The sequence below is a fragment of the Cicer arietinum genome, chromosome 5, assembly GCF_000331145.2.
Source record: "Cicer arietinum cultivar CDC Frontier isolate Library 1 chromosome 5, Cicar.CDCFrontier_v2.0, whole genome shotgun sequence".
NCBI classification, from domain to species: Eukaryota; Viridiplantae; Streptophyta; class Magnoliopsida; order Fabales; family Fabaceae; genus Cicer; species Cicer arietinum.
The window spans coordinates 15264428-15271848 of record NC_021164.2 but is presented as its reverse complement, the minus strand read 5'-3'; positions in this window follow the sequence as shown (position 1 = coordinate 15271848).

Below are 7421 nucleotides of genomic sequence, written 5' to 3'. Positions count from 1 at the left end.
CATATTGGAAGTCATTGTATATAAGACATTTCCTCGATGTTGCATATTGAAAAAAATATATTTGATAGTGTTATTGGTACGTTACCCAGTGTTACAGGAAAGTCTAAGGATGACATCAATGCAATATTGGACTTGGTCGATATGGAAATAAGAAATGAATTGGGTCCCGTAAAGAAAGGAAATCGCACATATCTACCTTCAGTCGCTCATACTCTATCTAGAAAGGAAAAAAATTGTTTTGTGTAAGTTTCTACACGAAGTTAAAGCTCCAGAAGGATACTCTTCAAACATTACAAATTTAGTTTGTATGAAAGACCTCAAGTTAAAAGGTTTGAAGACCCATGATTGTCATATTTTAATGGAGCATTTGCTACCAATAGGTATATGTTCCATATTACCTGAAAAATTTCGACGAGCCATAACTAAATTGCAGAGGGAAATTGTTGTTACTTTGTTTGAGCTTGAAATGTATTTTTCACCCTCGTTTTTTGATATAATGGTTCACCTTATTGTCCATCTTGTTAAGGAGACACAACTTTGTGGGCCAGCTTATATGAGATGGATGTATCCGATAAAACGATATATGAAAATATTAAAAGGGTACGTAAAAAGTAGAAGTCGACTAGAAGATTGTATTGTTGAAAGGTACATTGTCGAAGAAGCTGCTGAATTTTGTTCTGAATATCTGTCCAATGTTGAATCCATAGGCCTTCCCATGTCTCGTCATTCGGGAAGAATATCAGGAGAAGGGATAATTGGAAAGAGACTAATGACTATATCAAGGACAAAATGGGAGCAGACACAATTGTATGTTTTGCACAATGGGAGCAGGCACAACTATATCAACAATTGTATGTTATAATACACATGGATCAGTTATCTAGTTTGAACATGAATAGGAATCAAAATTGGATAACTCGAGAGCACAATCGAAGTTTTATAACATGGTTAAAAAATCACATAAATTCAAAGTTTGATGTAGACCCCAAATCAATTTCACAGAGACTGAGGTGGCTAACAAATGGTCTGAGTTTACATGTCTTTTCTTACACCAGTTATGTAATTAACGGCTACACATTTTATACCAAAGAACAAGATGATCAAACCACTATGCAAAATAGTGGTGTCACTCTCGTAGCTGAAGCGATGTATATCTCAAGTGCAAAAGACAAAAACCCAATATATGCAAATCTATCATATTTTGGGGTTATCGAGCGCATATGAGAGTTAGACTACACAATGTTTCGTGTTCCCATATTTGGTTGCAAGTGGGTCGATAATAATAATGGTGTTCGGATTGATGAATCAGGGTTCTTGCTTGTCGATTTTAATAGGGTGGGATACAAAGAGGAGCCTTTTATTTTAGCGTCGCAAGCTCAACAAGTGTTTTATGTCACTGATCCTGCTGATGATAAATGGTCTGTTGTCCTATCGACCAATAAAATAAGTGATGATAACAATAATGATGAAGATGTTGGTAATGATATTTTCTTTGCAACATCACAACTACATGAAATTGATCCAACTGATGATGGTTTATATCTTAGAGATGATCATGATGAGGGAATTTGGATTAATCCATTGTTTCATATCGTTAATGGACAAACAAATGTGAATCACACCAGGAAAAGAAGAAGGGTATCTTAATGTGTTTAATTGTTTTATATAAGCCATGTAATTTGAACTGAGTTCAGGTAAATTTATTGTTTGATCTGCCATAATTGAGCATTTCAGTATTTAACTTGAACTGTATTTGATTTTCTGCTTATACTTAATTTTTGCTTATATTTAGCTTGATTTTAGTGTTTTATACTAAGTTCAGGTAATTTAAGTGTTTGACCTGCAAGAACTGATTTTCTACTTATATTGAACTTGAAAAAGCTTTGTTTGAGTACTGAGAATTTTTCTTGAACTTTAACTGATCATCCCAATATGATATGATCATGTAATTTAGCATTGATATATATATATATATAATGTGTTTTTTAATGCTATAATAATCACATTTATTTATTCGATAGTGCTTTACAAGTTTTTCAAGCTCAAAGATGTGCTACAGTGTCGAAGCAAAAGTCAAATAACATCACATGAATTCTAATAAATGTTTGAAATATATGCCTTTAAAATTTCATTTACAATCAATGCACAAATATTTATTGACTTATATGTTTTATTTTATAGTGCCCTCGTCAAACTAACAACATCGACTGTGGGTACTATATATTGCGATTCATGAAGGAGACTGTCGGTACTATATACTGCTGTAATAGGTACATAATAATGCATCTATTGAATGCACCTTTTACAGCGCTTTTTCCAAAAAGCACTGTAATAGGTGCATAATAATGCATATATTGAATGTACCTTTTACAACGCTTTTTCCAAAAAGCGTTGTAAAACAAGTATAACAAGCGTGCAATATATCTACCTATTTTATAGCGTTTTTATTTATTTTAAAAAACGCTATTGTATCTTTTTACAGCGTTAGATACTACAACACTTATTTTTTGAAAAAGCGTTGTAAATGGCTTAAAAAAAGCGCTGTAAAAGATGCTTTTTCGCATAGTGAAAAGGAAAGGAAAAGGAATCGTGCAAAGGAAAATCAAATATTTAACGTTTTTTTATATAAAATTTGTACTCGTCAAATGGTTAATATTAAGGTAGTACAAAATTAAATATACAAATATTAATTAAGTTATTAAAAAATTGAATATACAATAAATTTGAAAATTGAATATTTAAAAAAGATTGAAGAAACATAATATGCATAAATAAAAATAATCACTGATACAAATATTTAGATGGTATTTTGTATAACATATATCTTTTGCATAAGCGATTTTTTTAAAAAAATAAATAAATTAGATTATTTCATTCTCAAATATAATCCTTTTATTTGATATTGAATGTGATATTTTTTAACTTAAGAGTGATAATCAATTTTAGTCATCCAAAAAAAACAGTGAAATTCAATTTGATTTTTAAGAAGAAAACAAACAATTTTTAATGAAAAAATAATTAGAAAAACTTGATCTCTAGATGAACTATGGGTGCGTTTGTTTATGTTTTTTCATTAAAAAATTTATTTTTTTAAACTAAAAATTATTTTTTAGGATTTAAAGGGGGTTTGTTTTAGATTTTTTTTAAAATCATTTCCTTAGTAAAATTATTTTTGTGGTTAAAAATGAAAAGCTAAAAATAGTAGTTTCTTGCATTTGTCCCTCTTGCGATAGATAGAGAAAGATGATGGAAAGTTGAAAACTACGGAACTTAACCTATGAACTAGAGAAAATGAAAATGACGTCATTCCCCCTATTTATTTTTTAAAATCCCAAAGTGCTTTAGCCAATTTTTATTAGGTTTTGTGACACCCTAAACCCCAAAATAACATTTATAATAATATATACTAAATTATTTGAAGAAAACTTGCAGCGGATAAAGAAAACCTGTGACACCCTAAACCCCAAAATATCATTTATAATAATATATATTAAATTATTTGAAGAAAACTTGCAACCGATAAAGAAAATATGTTAAACAGAATAAAAACTTTAATATCTAATTTAGGATATCACGTTTCTCTAAATACACATGTAACAATTCAACTTTGTTCCTCAATTAAAATAGTACAATATCAATGAACTTGATTTAACTATAATTTCTTGATTTAATTCGCAAGACTTACTCGTACTAAGTTTTCATAATAAAAGTCATTTGTAATAACATAGTAAAATACACATTACAACTCTTAATTCCCGGTATCACCTATCAGAGCGGGGTTTCTCCCAAACTTAAACTTCGAGACTTATTAACCTGTAATAACTGCGATTTCGCAAACGCAGGGCCAAGCCAGTCAAACACAAACAACGAAGGAGGTGAGTTTTGAAATCGTGTTGATAGTATAATATAAATAAGAGGAACACGCAAATAATCATCAATAACGCGTATCATTACACAAACATTCTTCAAGGAAAAACATTACATTATATAGTCAAAATCAAAGAAAATCCATACACTTCACTGTAACATCAAATCATCGCATAAATTATTATCACACATAATACATATTAATCACAACAACAAAATCACAAGAAAATGCAATGTTATGCATGAGCTTAGACTCTACTTCACAATGTGGTACCATTCTAACTCTGAAGTACTTGGTTAAGAGGCTTGATACTATGCCACCATCACGGTGGACGGACAATTCAAATTGGCATTGTCCTCATAGATCCCCTCAACTCAACTCGAGACACATATACGTGACAGTCGAGGTAAATGTGTGTTGCATGGTAGCTCCCGACATTTGGAGTGCTACCTCCAAGTCACCTAGGAATTCCCCACCGGAATACCTCTAAGGTCTAACAATCTTGCCTTAAGGCTCAATAGTAGACCGCCACGATCAGGCTCATTCAGTTGTACTTCCCCGGAATGACTAGGCTTGTCAGGCCTACCTATATGATGACAAAATAATTTTCACTTCACAAATTCTCAATATTTATTTTCTCCCCTCATTGGCCTATGATACTCCATTAAGACCACCATCTCAAACACAACTTGGAATCAAAATTATTTCACCAACTATGGGGTTACTTCAATATTCTCATCACAAATTCACAATATCACTATCATTAATCATATATCATCACATAAACTCATCAACATTTTATAGAATCACTATCATAAATCAAACATCATCATTATTATCACATAAACTTATCACAAATTTATATCATAAACCACACATCATCATCAATTAAACTTACATTATACACTGCATTCACATAAACTCATTTAATCAAACATGCGTATCAAATTCATTTGAAATCAAATATCACAATAATATCAAATATCACAATAATATCAAATATCACAATAATATCAAATATCACAATAATATTAAATATCTCAATAATATTAAATATCACACATTTAACGAAATTAAATCAATCAACACTTTATAAATATTTCTATTCCAAATTTTAATCTCACAATTTCCATTTTGCACATTAATTAATTTATCACTCAAAGGGCTATTGCCGTACGTAACGAGCCCCAGATGAATCGTTGGGAAATACGGTTTTCTCGTTCATCTCACAATATATTATACTCGTTAATTCAAACGACCTCTCGCCTCTTACCTTATTTCGACGTTTTCACCTATGAATACGATTCAACGCCCAAACAATATTGTTCTTTGACTCTTTGTCCTTCAATCGATCTAACTCGACAATTTATGGGTAAACGTCAAAAATAAATTATGAGGAGATATTCTGAAAAACTAAATTCGAAAATCGGTCAAAGAAAATTACCATAAATAAGAAAACCAATAAGTGGATAATATTGCCACTTTTCACACGGTTGTTTTGGTGTTGGTTTCACTCAAATCGGACTTACGGTGAAGGAGAACGGTGCAAAATAACGAATTCTACAAACGGAGAAGTCGGGTATTTTAGAGAGAAATTGGGGTTGTTAATAATCTGGAAAATTATGTTTAATTGACTAACTAAATATAAGAAACAACATACTCAAATTTGGAAGAAAATAGAGAAAGTTTTCTGGAACAGTTATCGATTACTAGTGTCAAACGATAGGTTATTGTTATGTTTTCTCTTTGGTTTTACGGTTGCCCTTTCAACTCCCTTCCTCTTTTTTTGTTGTTGTTTTATTTTATTAACAATTAGGGTTGGTAAAACCCATTGATCCCTTTATTTATTTTTAAATAAAACCAATAATTACTAAAACTAATGTTTTAACATTTTTTTAACATAATTTAATTACTAAATATTGCTAATATTTCCAAACTAATATTTTATAAAATAAAGTAATTAATCTTTTAAAATATATTAATAATCAAAACTCTCATATTCAAAATAATCACCCTAATGATACATTTTTTTAATAAAATACTCACATTAAAATACTATCATCATTAGAGAATATTCAAAATTATAAAATAAATAAGTATAAAATCAACACTTTATATTAATTACTAAATCATACTATATATATATATATATAATCCCAATATCATAATAAATATATAAAAATAAAGAAAATCAAACACAATATTACTATTATCTCAAGATAATCATTTATAAAATAAATAATTAAAATAAAATATATTTAGAATTAAATAAATATAATTAAATACACATTTAATATTAGTCAAATGCATAAAAGAATGTTATATTAATTGGATGCGCGTATATACACGTAGAATCGCATAAAATCTTATTCTTCAAAATATTACACTAAAATACTATTACTTTAAAAAAAAATATATATAACATAATAAAATAAAATGTTTATTATTTATATCGCTCATTTAATATAATGTGTATCAAACTAGCCCATCATAGAAAACATTCATATAATGAAAATTAATCACAAAGTTTATTAACATATATTTTATAATAATTTTAACATCAAATTAATTATTTAAAATCCTATTTAATTAATAAAATATTTTATCATAAAATTTAGGGTGTTACAGGTTTTCTTTGTCAGTATAAATCAATTCATTATTAGTTGCGTTTTCTATTTCAGGTTGGCTATTTTTTTCTTTACACGACTTTGTCATTTTCTCAACATCATCAAGGTTTTCTCTACATTTTTATTTTTTTGGTTGTGTGTTTATTTTATTATTTTTTACTAGTATTCAGATACATCAATCAAATTGAAACGTGTCTACGAAATGGATTAAATTATTAAATTTGAAAGTGCGCAATTTGAAATATTTGAAATGGTTTATTATAGTAAATTTGACAAAGATTATAGCAAGTATAAAAATTATGGATAATGAAAATATATTTTGGTGAATATGGATAGTGGAATTTGATGACTATGAATAATAAAATTAAATTGTGGATTAATTGCAGTTTTGGTCCCCTATTTTAGCTGAATCGCGAAAATAGTCCCCCCATTTTGTTTCTCCCCAGTTTTGGTCTCTCAAACATAATTTTGGTTCAAAATTTAATGAATTTTTTTTTTTTGTATTTATTTAAGTCACACTATGCCTCAAGATATCATGTGCAACAATGGTACCTAAAATCTATGATCATAAATGGTGTAGTACGGCTTTAAAAAATTTAATTTCATCAAGTTTTGGACTAAAATTCTGTTTGAGGACCAAAACTGGAGAGAAATAAAATGGGTGGACTACTTTCGCGATTTAGGTAAAATAGGGAGACCAAAACGACAATTAAACCTAAAACTATAAAGAAGATTCATTTTGAACTGTTTTGAATATGTGATTTAACATTTTTGCTTACTTAAATATTAATTAGAATGACAACTAAAAAATATGCGAAAAATCATGAGAGCAATAAAAGAATTGTTGCAAATTAGTAGTATATAGATATTAAAAAATATTTTTTTGTGCTTTATAGTAATTTTGTAGTTTAAAAAAATTATTGTTA